The sequence below is a fragment of the Sapajus apella genome, unplaced genomic scaffold, assembly GCF_009761245.1.
Source record: "Sapajus apella isolate SASKATOON/1434 unplaced genomic scaffold, GSC_monkey_1.0 scaffold23, whole genome shotgun sequence".
Lineage (NCBI taxonomy): Eukaryota > Metazoa > Chordata > Mammalia > Primates > Cebidae > Sapajus > Sapajus apella.
This window is the reverse complement of record NW_022436963.1, coordinates 22437064-22454011: the sequence shown is the minus strand read 5'-3', so window position 1 is coordinate 22454011 and position 16948 is coordinate 22437064. Positions and strand designations below refer to the sequence as shown.

The following is a 16948-nucleotide window of genomic DNA, read 5'->3' as shown; positions in this document are numbered from 1 at the left end:
GTATTTTTAATATTCAGTTTAAAATAATTTTCCCTTATGTAAAGAGGCAGTAATGCATGAAGTTCACATGTATGTCAGACTTTGGTACCTTCACATCAGTGAGTTTTTGTGGCCCACTGAACTCTCTTAAATTTGCTTAAACCAAGGAAATATTGACTCACACGTTTTAACACCTTAACATCAGTTCAGTTGCACTTGCTCACCTAGTCGCCATTTAGTTTTTTTCTCCTGTTTTTATTAATTTTGAGAATAAAAGAAGATGAAGAATCTGTTTTGCATTTTGCTCACTTTTGAGTTTCTGTAGGTTAAAAAATGAATACATATGATAGGTGTGATTGTGATAATTCTTTGTCTTCACTTCTTATATACTCTCACCTTTTTTCAATTTCTTGCATCAGTTTCTACATCTGGAGAATGTACATGATGTGTAAAAATCATACTCCAACTCCATGGTTCTCAGATTCTGTCTGTCAGTTGAAAGGGGACCACGGTGTGATGCAACTGAGGGGCTAAAAGGAAAAGGCTAAGAGGAAGTTAAATGAAGAACTGATTTACGTAAAGCTGAAAATTGAAGCTAATGGTGGTGTTTCCTTGAGCCCTCTTTTGGGGCAAAGCAAATTCTAGGCATAATTGGCTTCTTAAGCTATTTTGAGTTAATATGGCCACAATTTCCAATTTGGTATTTCTACTAAATGAATAAGCCAGAATTTGAAACCAGATCTTTGTTCTCATCTTCAGTGATTACTTAATGTATACTACCATTGCATTCGAATGTACTCGCCAATCAGTATCACTGGTAATTTTAAGATACATTTTTAAAGACACAAGTCTGAACTGTAAGTACTAAGGCAAACACATCATTGGTGTATTCTGTGTAAACGAACTCAGTGGAGACAAGAGAAGTATTTATCGCATTCCATGAAGAACAAGCTGTTTCAGTACAGCAGCTTTTGGGAACTCAGCCACATCATTTAGCTGCTTCTGGGCCTTACTTTACCTTTCTGTAAGATGGGATTAATCCTACCTCAGTGGTTTGTGAGAATCATATAATGGAATGGAGGTGAAATGGTTCAGCAATACTTTGTTACATATTATGGCCCATCAGCGACATTTGATGTAATATTTAAAATAAATGCTTATGGGGATTTCACCTCTCAAGTTTGCTCAGTGGGCAAAAACAGTATTGACCTTCGTTGGTTCTTTGGGTGGTTCTTCAGCATTTGAAAGTCAGAAATTTTAGTTTGCAGCTCATGAATCTTACATCAGAACCCCAAATCATGTCCCTTTATGTCTCTATCCCTACTGTAATACAGAATTAGCCTCCTTTGAAACCGTACAATTTTTGAAAAATACTCATTTTAAAGGTTAACACCCTAGTTCCACTATATAATGAAAGCACTAAGGCAGATTTTTACAAACCCCTCCTTCTTGCTGGGGAATCATCTGATTTTGTAAAAGTCATGATATCTAGCCTTAGTTTTTTTTTTGTTGTTGTTGTTGTTTTTTGAGACGGAGTTTCGCTCTTGTTACCCAGGCTGGAGTGCAATGGCGCGATCTCGGCTCACCGCCACCTCCGCCTCCTGGGTTCAGGCAATTCTCCTGCCTCAGCCTCCTGAGTAGCTGGGATTACAGGCACGCGCCACCATGCCCAGCTAATGTTTTGTATTTTTAGTAGAGACAGGGTTTCACCATGTTGACCAGGATGGTCTCGATATCTTGACCTCGTGATCCACCCGCCTCGGCCTCCCAAAGTGCTGGGATTATAGGCGTGAGCCACCGCGCCCGGCTAGCTTTGTTTATATCAGCAGCTAGAACAGTGATTTCTTCATCCCTGTCTTTTAATGACATTGTTATTATTTCCAAGTGTGAAATTGGAGTGTTTGACTTGGAGAAACCATTTCATTTCCTCAACGTGTTTCAGTCTAGAATGTCTCCTTGTACTCTTTATTCTTTACTTGGGGATACATCCAAGTTCTCAGATATGGAACATTTAGGACTTAATTTCAGAATGTTAAGCTGAGAATTCACTTGGAGTTTCCTTTCAGTTACCTCTCTAGAGTTTACGTCTCCTAAGGTAAGGTATGCTATACAAAAATATAAAAAATGAAAACAAAAAAATGTGTATGTACATCATTAAATAACACCAAAATCATATATCATTTCTTTCTCATATCACGCTGTTTGGTCTGTCAGAATTCCAGCTGTTTCTTTACTCAGGCCACTTTGTTGTATCTTCCTCTGAATTTATCTGAGTGGAAGAATTAAGAGAGGAATCCCTTGGGGTTTTCTTCTCAGATGTGAAACCAGATCTTTGTTCTCATCTTCCTTCGGCGATGACTTGACAATGTATACTGCCATTGCTTTTGAATATACTAGCCAGTATCACTGGTGGTAATTTTAAGATACATTTTTTTAAGACACAAGTCTGAACTGTAAGTACTAAGGCAAACACATCATTGGCATATTCTCTGTAAGTGAACAAGCTGTGAGAACCCTTGTCCAGTTCTCTACTTTACTAAATCAGAAGCTCTTTTCTGTTTTTTTCCTCTCCCCTCCCCCCCATTATGAATGAATTTAGAGGCAACCACTTTTCTACTGATCGGGTAACAGATTTTTTTCTCTTCTTAGTCTTATAGCAGTTCTAGTTTAATTTATTTGTGCTTTTAACTCTTGATGTGGCTGGAGATTTTCGAGAGTAGATTAGCAAGGAGATGCACTTTGCTATAGAGTGAAAGGCCATGTAGTCTTCTTGTTCAAGATGCTAACATTTGGGTCTGGAAGTGGCTTGTAGATACAGGAAGGAATGAGAATAAAAGAGTAGTGCAGCTGGCTTTCATACCTTTGCCTCCCTCTTCAGAGAGTACCAGGAACTTTGCAGCTATGTTACTTGCACATCATGTGTTCAGTGTCTCCAGCTCTTTAAAATTGACAGGTAGTAATGGTACTCTCAGGTTATGGATAATTGCACAATAATTATTTTTCATTTTTTTGCTACCTGTAATAGTTTTGGGGTTCAGATACTCCTAGAATTCATTTTCTGACAGATGGTGGTCTTGGGTTTTTTTTTTTTTTTTTTTTTTTTTTTGAGACAAGAGTCTTGCTCTGTCACCCAGGCTGGAGTGCAGTGACGTGGTCGTGGCTCACTGCAACCTCCACCTCCCAGGTTCAAGCAGTTCTCCTGCTTCAGCTTCCAGAGTAGCTGGGATTACAGGTGTGCACCACCACTGTATTTTTAGTAGAGACGGAGTTTGACCTTGTTGGCCAGGCTGGCCTTGAACTCCTGACCTCAAGTGATCTGCCTGCCTCAGCCTCCCAAAGTGCTGGGATTACAGGTGTGATCCACCGCACTGGGCCCAGATGTAGGTTTTATAGAATGCAAATTCTAAATAAATTACTTCCACAAGAGAGTCTTAACAGTAGATGTACAAAAATAATTCTGTGTTTCAGTGGAATTTACTCCATTATATACCCTTTATGGATGCACCCTGCTGAGAACACAGTCTAGAAATGGATGTCAACCAAGTGAGATTCATTCATTCCATACGTTTTCTAATTTCAAAAAATGTACACCGTCAATATTTTTTCTTAATTGAACAGTTTGTTGAACAGAAGGGTGCTTTAATTATGGTGGTCTAAATTTACACACATTGCAGTGGTATTTTGCTACATTAATTACCTTACTTGTCAAGAGTAACAGGTAATTACTACATCAACTCACCCTCCTGCAGTATATAGAAACAGAACTTTATTTGAAAAGATACAACAAACCCCATTGTATAGCCACCCCACACCTTTGTCTTTGCTGGAAGAAGACAGTTCTCATAGCATTTGTTAGATCATTAGCAGGGGAGAGGTGAATTCACCCTTTCCTTTGTGTCTGTCCACTTAAGATGCGTGTCCAGAAACATTCATAGACTCAAAGAGCGTGTGGACTAGCAGGAAACTTTGAGACGATTGAGTTCATTAAACCTTCTCCTGATAACATGTTTCAGAGAGGGTGCGTGACTTTTCCAAAACCACCAAGAAGCAAATTAATGTCCAAACCAGGATTGGCACCAGTTTCACCTCACTGTGCTGCTTTTTGTGAAGCTTAGTGCATTTTAATGATTTTTTTTATAATTATAGAAAAATCATTTGGTATAGTATACTTTGAATATTCATTCACTTCATCCTCCTCATTTGAACTTCTAACCAATGCTTTGGCTGCCTTACAAAGAGTATTTATCCTATATTCTGTTGAACTGCCAGGTACAACTCATGTCATTTGGTTTTCTCTCCAGTGTACTAGTGTCAGCTTTTATGACAAGTTGTGTTAAAATTCTACTTTAACATCTTTTTTTTTTTTTTTTTTTGTAAAGGCGAACATTTTGGAGCATATAGGATGCTCTTAGCAAAATCATGCAGCATTAACCCTCCTGGTTGCCATGGCATAGAAAGAAAAGATTTCGTCAGCTTTTAGGTGTGGTACAGAATATACACAATGACATAATATGGGTGTACTGTCTTAAAAGGCTTTGTCCCCTTTTTAGTCAAACACCTGTGACAAAATTACGAACTGTGGTTAACATCGAATACTTACAAGTGGTTTTTCAGAGTCGCCCATGGCAGAGGAGCTCAGTGTGCAGATAATTTTAGTACCTACTTTTCTTCTTGCACCTGGCACTGGGAGTGAGTGACATTAAAAAGAAGTTCAAAAAATCAAGAGTTCAGGATCCCACCTTGCAGACGTTATCGGAGATGGCTTGTAGAGGACAGGGTGGGCTTCTCAGGGGTCATTTGCGACATATGACAGAGAATCTCTTCCAGTCCTCAACCCACTTCAATTTCTGATGCCTGAATTCCAAGCCTAGATGCATCATTTCTGTAACTGATCTCGTTGTGTGCATTTGCAAATCACTTTGGCATTTGTAACTTGTTACATTATAGCTTTGAGTGATGAAGTTTTTCTTTTTTCTTAGCTTTTTAGTCAATGGAAGGATAGCATGGTATATTTAGATTTAGTAATTCATCCATTCAACACATATCTGCAGAGTGCCTGCCGAGTACCTGCTGTGTGACAGTCATTGTGCTGATGGTGGCAGGGGGAGAAGAGCATAGCAAGGCAGGAAACAGACCTTTGCCCTTAGCCTCTTTCTGTTAGAGGGCAAACTCTGTGAGAGCCCCACCACAGCTCTGCTCTCCTGGAGTTTGTCCTCCAGTAGAAAGAAGCCGAGAGCACAAGTGAAACAAAGGAACAAGACATCTACGTGGAATGGGAGTTCACACAGGAGACAGCAGAAAGCACAGACCTTGGGAAGGCCACTTACATTGTCTGGCCAGGGAAGGCCTCTTGGAAAAGGTGGCTTTCTACTTAAGACCCAAAGATCTAAAGAATGATCCTCTGGGCACGGTGGCTTACGCCTGTAATCCCAGCACTCTGGGAGGCCGAGGCAGGTGGATCACGAGGTCAAGAGATCGAGACCATCCTGGTCAACATGGTGAAACCCCGTCTCTACTAAAAATACAAAACATTAGCTGGGCATGGTGGCGCGTGCCTGTAATCCCAGCTACTCAGGAGGCTGAGGCAGGAGAATTGCCTGAACCCAGGAGGCGGAGGTGGCGGTGAGCCGAGATCGCGCCATTGCACTCCAGCCTGGGTAACAAGAGTGAAACTCTGTCTTAAAAAAAAAAAAAAAAAAAAAAAAATGATCCTCTTGTGCAAGGAGCCAGGGGAAGAACCTTTCAGGCAGAGAATGAAGGAGGGCTAAGCCTCAGAGTTGGGAATAAGCTGAGTGTAGTGTGGGGCAGGAAGGCCAGTGTGGCCCCAGGTGGTTATTAGAGACGGAGGTGTGGAGTGGAGACAGTGTGGAAAAGCTGGGAGTCAGCAGGACCCTGTATAGCAGGGCAGAGGGCCGGGTTTTGTTCTCTGCCACCCAGGCTGGAGTGCAGTGATGCAGTTGTAGCTCCTGGCAGCCTCAAACTCCTGAGCTCAGGTTATCCTCCCACCTCAGCCTCCCAAGCAGCTAGGACAGCAGATGGGTGTGCCACCACACCTGACTCATTTTAAAACAAATTATAGTGATGGGATCTTGCCGTGTTACCCAGGCTGGTCTCAAACTCCCGGCTTCAAGCGATCCTCCCGCCTCAGCCTCAAAAACTGTTGGGATAACAGGGCTGAGTCACCGTACCCAGCCTGGATTTTGTTCTGAAATGGATGCAAAGCAGTTGGAGGCAGTGACTTCTGATTTAGGCGTGAGAACAAACCACATGGACTGGGGAATGGATTGTAATTTCCTGTGTTCCTGAGAGCAGGCTTCCTTTGGAGAGAGGTTGAGATTCTGACTCTCTGAGGTTGCGCAGGGAATCCTGGAAGATGCTGCACCTGAGACACACTCAGCTGGCCCTGGTGAAGGGAGAAGACCCTTTTCTAGCTGGCAATGAGATGCAGCTGCACAGCAGTACAGGATTGGAAGCACAGTGCTTCAGAGCACGGTCCTCCGAGTGTGGCATCTGAACCAGCAGCGGCAGCAGCACCTGAGAACTTGTAAGAAATTGAAGTTCTCTGGCCTCACTGCAGCCATCGTGAATCAGAAACTCTGGGGTTGGGGGCCAGGCACAGTGGCCCATGCTTGTAATTCCAATGCTTTGGGAGGCCGAGGTGGGTGGATCATCTGAAGTCAGGAGTTTGAGACCAGCCTGGCCAACATGGTGAAACTCTGTCTCTACTACAAAAACTAGCTGGGCATCATGCCATGCACCTGTAATCCCAGCCACTCAGGAGGCTGAGGCAGGAGAATTGCTTGAACCTGGGAGGTGGAGGTTGTAGTGAGCTGAGATCCTGCCATTACACTCCAGCCTGGGCCACAGAGTGAGACTCCATCTCAAACAAACAAAAAAGAAACTTTGGGGTTGGGACCCAGCATTCCGCTTGTAATAAGACCTTCAGGTGATTCTCATGAGCATGTAAGTTTGAGAAGCCTGTTAGAGGGTGTTAGTGGCAGATAGTGGCAGAAAAGACGTGGGACTTCTACAAAGGCAGTAGTCTCATAAGAAGGTAAGACAGACACAGTCAAGGACTATAGCTAAGTGGGAAGGGGCAACAGCTAAGTGGTGCCCAGTGCCGGTCAGAACCTAGGTCTTGTGACCCTGTTCTAGTGCTCTTTCCTCAAGGGTTTATGGAGTGAAAGAATCAACAAAACTAACTTTGTTTTTTAAAGGATAATTATGATACTTATAAAGGAGGAGTTGGGTGGATATTTAAGGACAAGTGCAATGGTTTGTGAACTCAGGCAACCTCGTTTCTCATGCTACTATTTTCTCAGATAATTTAGAAAAGCAGTGTCAGTGTGAATAACTCGCTCCTTTCTCCCTGTCGCTGGTAGAAAAACAAGTGTTTTTGTCTTAAGTTACACCATTGAGACACTTAGCAGAGTGTAATAGCATTCTTTTATTTCTGTATTACTCAATCGATTTGGCCTTGTTTTGGTTTTGGAAGTCCTGACACTCCCCAGTTCTGTTTTTAGTGTCATGGAAGAAGGCAGAAGATTGATGATTTTCAGGCCTGGCGTTTGTGCTTGCTTCTATCTGTTTTGGCTGCAGCACTGTCGGAACATCCTAGGATCATTTCCCTCGCCCTACACCCAGTCCTCTCTACCTGGCTAACACCCACTGACTTCTCATTTAATGGCTTGCGGGTCATCTCTTCCACAAAATCTTTTCTGACCCCTTGAGCTTAGGTTACCTCTGTGTGCTTTTGTTGGTGTTTCCTGGTAGTCTGTGGCCTCCAGGAGGTCTGAAACCTCATTTGTCTCAAGTTCAAGCTATGATGCACTTCAAATACAGTGTCTGGCGTGCGGTGGTACCGAGAAAGTCGCTGTCCCGCGGATGCTTTCCCTGTGAGTTGATTCATTATGCCCTATGGTCGATCTTTGGAAGACATAGTGGTGCGGTGGGTTCTCTCTAAAAAGGGGTTGCACCGGATATTATGGTCCGGGCCAGGCGCAGTGGCTCACGCCTGTAATCCCAGCACTTTGGCAAGCTGAGGCGGGTGGATCACAAGGTCAGGAGTTCAAGACCAACCTGACCAATATGGTGAAGCCCTGTCTCTACTAAAAATATGAAAATTAGTTGGACATGATTGCGTGCACCTGTAGTCCCAGCTACTCGGGAAGCTGAGGCAGGAGAATCGCTTGAACCGGGCAGTCGGAGGTTGCAGTGAGCCAAGATCGTGCCACTACACTCCAGCCGGAACAACAGAGTGAGACTCGACCCCGCCCCCCCAAAAAAAGACATGATCCCATGGGGCCAGGATGGGAGAAGTGGAGACAAAGCCAGAAAAAAGCGTTTATTTTAGGTAGATCTTAATGAGGGCAGAAATAAGTATTTATTTGAGGTAGATCCTAATGAAGTATACACTTACAACGTGTTGTGTTAGCTGCCGCGACTAACACACAGATTTTGGTAGCGTTACATAATAAGGTATATGTTGTCCTCTGTTCATGTCTGTTGAACCTCCTCCATCTTGTTCTTGCTGTGGGATCTCAGCTGTTGGTGGGGAAGAGGAACTAGGAGCGCAGTTGACCTGCCATCGTGGGCTTAGAAGTGCCCCTTGCTTCTGCTTACATCCCATTGACCAGAAATCAGTGACATGGTCCTGACTTGTGTAAATGCCAGTGAAATTGGGATTGGACTTGGAAATGTCATTTTCCTATGTACCCAGGATGAAGACAGTACAGTGAAAATTAGTTATCATGTGACAGTCCCAAACAATATGTTGCTTTGGTTTTAGCTATTGAGGTTTATTGAGGTGTGAAATAAAGCACACCTCCTGTTTTTGTAGCCTATTCATATATTAGTACGCTTTTTCTCCCAGAGACTAAGGAGAGTGATGACCTGCAGTGGTTCTTAACTTTTGTATGTCAGGAAGAGGATGCCTTTCATTTAAATCCCAGCTAAGGCCAGGCACGGTGGCTCACGCCTATAATCCCAGCACTTTGGGAGGCCAAAGCGGGTGAATCACTTGAGGTCAGGGAGGTTGAGACCAGCCTGGCCAACATGGTGGAACCGCATCTCTACTAAAAATACAAAAATTAGCCGGGCGTGGTGGCAAGTGCCTGTAATCCCAGCTACTCAGGAGGCTGAGGCAGGAGGATCGTTTGAACCTGAGAGGCGGAGTTTGCAGTGAGCTGAGATCGTGCCACTGTACTCCAGCCTGGGAAACAGAGTGAAACTCCATCTCCAAAAAAAGAAAAATAAAGTCCAATGAAGAACCTATCTTCCTCTGTGGGATCCAGCAGCATAATGTGTCATGGGTCTAGCTGTAGCTTGCAGTCCTTATACTGTCAAATGAAATATTCCACCCTAAGTGGTGAGTAAGTCTGAATCCACACAGATTGGCTCTCACAGGGCAAGATCTGCTTGTGTTCTGTGGTTGGCACCATTTTTTCTTCTCCTGGAGTTGACGACTCTGGGAAAAAGAGTTTGGTGGTATTGCAGAGGACTCACTAGTCCATTACCACTAGCCATCATTATGGGCTTGCAAAGGACTGGTGGGCAAATTCTTATTTAAAAAGAAAATTGAAGTTGCTTTTAAGATTTGAATTTTCTGTTTACTAATCTCACTTATTTTCATCCAGAAAGTTATCCCTGATATATTTCTTGGAGGAAAACATATAATAGAGTGTTTATGATGCACTGTTTTTTATTGTTGTTTTGGGGTTTTCTTAGGGGAAGATATGTTCTTTTCCTCTCTGTCGTGCTCACCATTTTTGTTCTCAGGATGGGACCTGAAATCTTCCATCTAATCTTCAATATCCCTCCCTGCCATCCTTCCAGCCCAGTATGAAGACTCAGTGAGAAGCTTGTAGTGGAGACAGATAGTTAAGCGGGAGGTTAGAGAGGTCAACAGGTGTCAGATCATACAGGACCTTGTAAACCATGGGAATACTTTTGGTTCCTGTCCTGACACTACTGGCAAGCCATTGAGAGAATGTGAACAGGGAGTGAATGCAAAGTGAGAGAGAGGGAGTGTGTATGTGTATGTTTATGTGTATGTGTGAGAGAGACACTGATGAATGATGATCACAGTTAGTGTGGGTTTTTCGGCTATGGGGAAAGAGCCTCTGCTGGAGAGAGTAGGTGCAAAGGCAGTGTGTGCCCTTCTCCCAGCTGACAGGAGAGGTCTCCTCCCGCCTTCTGCACAGAAGTTGCTTGTCAATCAGGAACTTACCATCCCAGCTTCAAAGCAGGCAGTGCACTTGGGGTAAATATTTATGAAATGCCAAGCTTCGTGATCAAGATGTATTTTGTTTTTAATGAGCAAATGATGCAGAATTGTTTGAGGTTATTGAAAGACAAATTATTGTGTGCCATCATGGAAAAAAGGGAAGAGGAGAAAGTATAATTTTGCATCAAGCAATTTATTTACAGCCATAATCCACAAGCAATCAACCTCTTTAAACAAAATTATTTAATTTCTTGTAAAGGCTTGAAGTATAAAAATTTAATTTATTTATGGAATCTCATTAAGAGGACTTTAAAAAAGTAAGATGGTCTATTCAGTTGCTCCAAGAAATGTTAATTGAGTGCGTAAGATGCCGTAGATATTGTGTTTGGGGCATGAGAGGTAACACGAACCTTTGCTCTCAAGGCACTTCTAGTCTGGAAGCAAGACAATCAGAAGCCATTAATAAATGAGTAGACATGTGCAAAGTGTTTCTTCTTTTTCTTTCAAGTCTAAACCATTGTTTCAAATTGTGCAGCAGGTATTTTGGATATTACTCTGTTTTGGAAAAATCTAGAGAATACGAAAAATTCTAAAGAAAAATCCTAACCTTAATCCCATTTCTCTAGGGCAAATACTGTTAATTTTATTTTTTTTCTGTTCTTCATTGGCACATATTTTTACGCAACTGAGAAAGGAGATAGGAGATACAATTGTAGAAAATTGTAGATACAATTTTCCTATCTTGCTTATTTTATATCACATGGCAACAAGCATTTGCGCATATTTCCCCATTTTAAGTGACTACATCCTACAAAATATTTCTTTGTCAGACTGGACTATCATTTACTTACTTTTGTTCTGCTTTGATTGACATTTAAGATAAAACAGATTCATGAAATTTACACATTTTATCTCTCAAATCGTTTTGTACACTTAACTGTTATAATAAAACATTAATGGGGAACTGAGGTTTAAAAAAAACCAAAACTCTGTATGTATCTCTGAGCTTTGCCATCCAAAAGAAAAAAAAAGTGGACCAAGTCATCATTACAATAATTGTATATCCTTGAGAGAATAGTGGGGAATAATACATTTGACTCATTGTTCCTGGCATATTCTATCACTGGACACGTAGCTTCTACCCTGAAATTGGTTAACAAAGAACATCCTTTAAATCCAAGAAAGCGGTTTGGTTCTAATTTAGGGAAACTTCATGCCTGATTTTGAAACTTTTAGTGGATGTCATTTCTGTCTCTCTTCCAGTGACTTCTGAAATCTACCTATTATTTATTTTGCTTTTTGAAAAAAGGTTCAGCATAAGGTCACTTTAAGGTGACTGTCACCTACAGGGGCTTGAAAAAAGCACTGTTAACGCAGGGGCTGGAAAAAGGCTTCAGCTTTTTCTTTTTTTGTTGTTGCAAGTATTCCTTGGGTTTTTGTTTGGAATGGCACAGGATTCCAGTAAGCTCTCTATGTGGGTGCATGGGCCCTTGGAAAGGTGGCATCACTTAGGGGAAAGAACCAGGCATAGGGTGAGTAGAAGCTGAGCCTGCCAATGCTCATCTCTTAACCTTTTGGCAAATTAAGGCAACTACCCTTACCATCAGTAATCCATCCCTGGCAGTCAGATATCCAGAGTGAAAATGCTAGCCAGAGTCTATTTTCCATTTTTTTTGCATAGGAAAAATTTTAACGTGTTATGTGTCAATGTGCAAAACCCCCAATCATTGTTCTGAAGCAGAAGCTGGCAAATCCAGCCCACTGCCAGTTTGTGTAAATAAAGTTTTATTAGAACACAATGACACCCACTTGTTTACATAGGATTACTTTTCTACTATAATACCCGGGTTGTTGCAATAGAGAGCTTGTAGCTCCTAAGTGTAAACTATTCACTAAGTGTTCCTTTACAGAAAAAAGTGTTCCTTTCTATTATTATTTAGAAAAAGTTTGCCAACTCTTTTCTAAAATACGACTAAAAGATAGCAAAATGTCATTTATATAAATAGCTATGATGTTAAGGATGTAAAATGTTTAAAACAGTAATTAATAATTAATATGATCTCAACATACATTTGTTTGAAATGTGACTTTTTTTTTTTTTTTCTTAAATCATGAAGAACAATCAGACATATAACTTTGGTGTCTGGGTTTTCAAAACCTCTGGGAAGTTTCTGGTATTCTACCAATTATAATGTAATGCAATATTTAACCTTCACATATTTCATTTAAAATGTTACATTAAATTTGAAGGACGTTTTATGATTTTTTTCTTTTATAATAGCAACAGACAAAAATGTTTTCATTTCGAAAGAAAACATACATTTTCTATAAAGTTTAGATTTTGAAAGCCCCAATTAAACAACATAAAAAGGCATTCAACTAGGAAACTGTCAACTAGATCAATATTCTGTGGCATTTGCTTTTATTTCAGTTCTTAGCAGCTCAGTATTCTCATCTGTAAAATGGAAATCCAACTTCCTTACTGGGCTACATGAAGATTAAGTAAGGAAAGCCATGCCTGACACATTTTGGGAATACATTAGCTTTTGGTTCCCTTTCCTTTTTCTACCCTTAGCTTAGTTAGAGGAGCAAGTAATCCTAAGTATGAAATATTTTCAGAAAATGTTCCAAATTGACAGAGCTGTTTACTTAGGGTTACCTGGAGACTCAAGTAAAAGCTAGGAAGAAATTGGAAAGGTCCATGTATTTGGGTAAGAGATACTAGTAGCTGTAACCAACATTCCAGAATCTCAAAGGCTTAACTCAATGCATTTAATTCTTGAGCACCTCACAGTCTAGTGCTGGTTGAGGGGGACAGGAGCAGTGGTAGCTCAGCTCCATGTGGTCTTTCAGGGACCCAGGCTGATTCCATCCAGTGACTCCAATATCTCCAGGAGCTAGGAGTTCTCCACTAGATCTCTGGACCCACAATCCAGGGAAGAAAGCAGTCATTAGGGATGGTGCCAGAGGCTTCAGGATCTGAATGAAAGGAGTGTATACTCACTTCCATCTATTTGGTTAGAACTCAGTTACCAGGCCCCACCTAACTACAAGGGTTGCTGGGAAATGCATTCCAGCTGTGTGTTCAGGAAAAAGAAATGGATTTGATGAACGGTTAGCCAGTCTCTGCCACAGACTGACCACATTTTCTTGTATTATTTTGGAGGACAAATGCTTACCATACATAAACTGCCCAGAGGTGCTGCTAATCTGAGAACCTGTCTGCAACAAGTCCCCTGGGAAGGGCAGCGTTTAGACAGTCGTGCTGGTTTGGAACAGTTTATCTGGATACTTGTTTAAATATATGTTAAAAATTAGCCTGCATTCTGAATCTGCTTCCCACATGTTGTGTGCCATTTAGGCATTTTGGCGTTCTAAAATTACAGATCTATCTCAAAGTGAATAAGTTTAGAAATACATACTTAAGAAATGTTGCATGCAATGACATTTTCCTTCCCAAAGCGATCTACATGAACTCATATTTATTTTGTTATTTTATAAAATCAGAAGTCATACACAATATTGAGTAGAATTCTTTATCTGTGATGGCAGGTAGAACATCTGTTGAATTACTACCACTGTTATTTATTTCAAGTTGCACATTTTGCAATGAACTATATCAGAAGCATTTTCAATTTTTTAACACCTTTGATAGATCTAAGCACACCTTTTTTTTTTGAAAGTTATTCATTTTAAATTACGATTATATGAATATTTTAGGATTATAATCACCCTAAAATGAAGGACAAAATTTGTCATACCAAAATAGAAATTTAATTTAAAGTACAAAGAACTTGATTACAAGGTTTAGTAGACTAGAAACAAGACAAAAGAGGATATTAAAAAGCACTTTTTAAAAAACCCTAGCCATATGGTTTTGCAATTTATTTGGAAAAAATACAATAGCAATTATTAATGTTTGTGAAGATCTTATTATAGACTAATCAAAGATCAAACTTTTGTAAGGTTCAAAAAACACATTTAAGCAAATTTTGGTCATTTTCTGAAAAAAACTAACTTTAAATATCTTCATTCAGACTGGGCACGGTGGCTCATGCCTGTAGTCCCAGCACTTTGGGAAACCAAGGCAGGTGGATTGCTTGAGGCCAGGAGTTTGAGCCCAGCCTGGGCATCACAATGAGACACTATCTGTACAAAAAACACAAAAATTAGCCAGACATAGTGACACCTGCCTGTAGTTTCAGCTACTTGGGAGGCTGAGGTGAGAGGATGCTTGAGTCCGGGAGGTTGAGGCTGCAGTCAGCTGAGATCATGCCACTGTACTCCAGCGTGAGTGGCAGAGTGAGACCCTGTCTCAAAAAATAAATAATAAAACTCAGATTTTCATTCAGTATCATAAAGTTAGTAAAGTTTATTTGAGATGGAAGCTGCTCTTGACCATATTGTATCCTGTGGCCTTGGTCAAAAGTCAGACATGCCCACGGACATGTGTAATTCAAAATATTACTCTCAGTTTTCTTGGAATTCACGGCATTTCCTACTACCTGTCACTTTGTCCTTGACAATATATGAGGCAGAAAACAAGTTGCATGGACCAGGTTGGTTTTCCAGTCAGCTGTTCCTTATTTTTCTCCGGTGCTTCTTTGTTATATTAGAGTTCAAATTTACTATTCATGAAACACATTTTAATCAGTGACCATATCAGACAAATGGTAGCTAAGCGTTGGTTAGTATGTTGAAAATAAACACAAGGGCTCTCATTAATGTCGCTGTCTGAATAATTAGTTGAGCATCCAGTCCTGAGCAGCCGTGAAAGCAGACTGGCTTCTCACTGGAACGACAGGCTGACAGCCCCGTCTTGGAGAATGGTCATTAGTGTGCCCCGCCATCAATGTCATGTTACTGTGTCAAATTAGTTAGTGTCCCCTCAGGAGAGAAGCTGGACCTACAAATTATCCTCCCACATCCCTTGGAAACTCTGTTTGCCAAACCTGTGATCGAGTGTGAGCAAATTATTAACATGGCTCATAAATTAACTAGTTTACAGGCTTATAACATTTTACAAGTAGATAATAAAGGGTAGAAAAGTTTTCCAGTTGCTTTGCCTGGATGCGAGGGATGTGATCTGAAGACTTTTCCTAGAGGAGTCCACAGCTCATGGTTTTTTGTTAAGAGAGCAAACACATGGGGTGTCAGAACAAATGTTTGGAAATGTAGAATCTAAAAGGCAGCCAGTGTAAATCCATTGAAACCAATATAATTAACTTCGTTATCTCATTGCTCTGATAAGTCGATGACAATGGTCCTCTTTCTCTTCATGACAGTTGCTCATTAATGAGTTCACCAATTAAGTTAGAACGATTACAGCCTTTGCCAACTGAAATTATCTTAAAAATATTTTTGATGCGTTCTTATCATACTCTTAAGCTTCCTTGCTCAAGAGGGAAAATGCCAACACAGCACATTAAAGTCCTATAAGAATGAAGATTCTTAAGCCATGATGTATTTGGCAAACGGTTTCTGCACAGTAGACACCAGATACCTAGAAAACACAGTGTGGACAAATCTGGCCTGGGTTTATCTCATATCTAGAAGAGACACCCACTGGGAACACCATCTCTTAACTCCCTTCTGAGTTCTGGTAGGCAGACAACCCACATTGTTTCCGGAGACAGGTGACTATTCAAATCATAAAACTTCATGCATCTCCTTTTTAGTTTCAACTTCTCCATCTGAGTAGGTTAAAAACATGTACATTCACAGAATATTGCTTGAATTTACTCTTGAAAGAGAACACTGCGCACAGACATACATGTGCATGCCCCCAACATTCAGGCTTTCTACCCACTCTGTAGTTCTACAGAGTGGGCAGAAAGTTCTATTTTTTTCTGTATTAGTGAGAGTCCTTTATGCAATCTTGAGGGCCATATAGACGGCATTATTATCTCAAGGATCTATGCAAAAAAGACCTGGCATGTGAAACCTTCCTACTGACAGCTATTCACAAAAACTTTCTGAAAGTGCTTGCGGATGAGTTGACTTATCTGTCAGCAACAACTTATTTGGAATTGGATTTGGTAAATATTCTACTAATAACCCAACCAAACTGAAAGCTTACAGTCTTAGCACATGGACAGAGTGACTATTTCCATGAGAAGGCTGCGTCACAGTCTCCTTCTGCGTTTGAAATGCAACTGAAAAAAAGAGTTACTTGCTAACTGTGGCAAGTAAGATTTTCTGTTTGGCTGGCAGGAGAGAGCTTGTCTGTTTTGTTAGGGGGGTGTCTGTGTCCATGGATGTATTTATTTCCTCCTGTCTCTTCTACTGGATGCATTGAGACAGGCTAAATGATGAAAACTCATAGTAAAATTATCATTTGGACCTATGGATCTTCTTCCTCATTTCTCAAAATTTATCTTAAGAAATAAGAAATTATAAGCCAGGCACAGTGGCTGACGCCTATAGTCCCAGCACTTTGGGAGGCCAAGGCAGGCGGATCATTGAGGATAAAATTTGAGAGCAGCCTGGCCAACATCGTGAAACCCCATCTCTACTAAAAATACAAAAATTAGCCAGGCACAGTGGCAGACACCTGTAATCCCAGCTGCGAGGTTGAGGCAGGAGAAGTGCTTGAACCCTGGAGGTGGAGGTTGCAGTGAGCCAAGGTCGTGCCACTGCAGTCCTCCAACCTGGGTGATAGAGCGAGACTCTGTCTGAAAAAGAAAGAAAGGAAGGGGGAGGGTGGGAGAGAGGGAAAGAAAGAAATTAGGGCTGGGAGTCGTG

At 41.1% G+C, this 16948-nt stretch overlaps 1 protein-coding gene across 9 annotated transcripts in view; it reads left to right on the top strand.

Annotated features, from left to right (window-relative positions):
• Positions 1 to 16948, top strand: part of FOXP1 (forkhead box P1) — a 632958-nt gene that overhangs the window by 210271 nt on the left and 405739 nt on the right. The gene's annotated exons all lie outside the window — the stretch shown is intronic.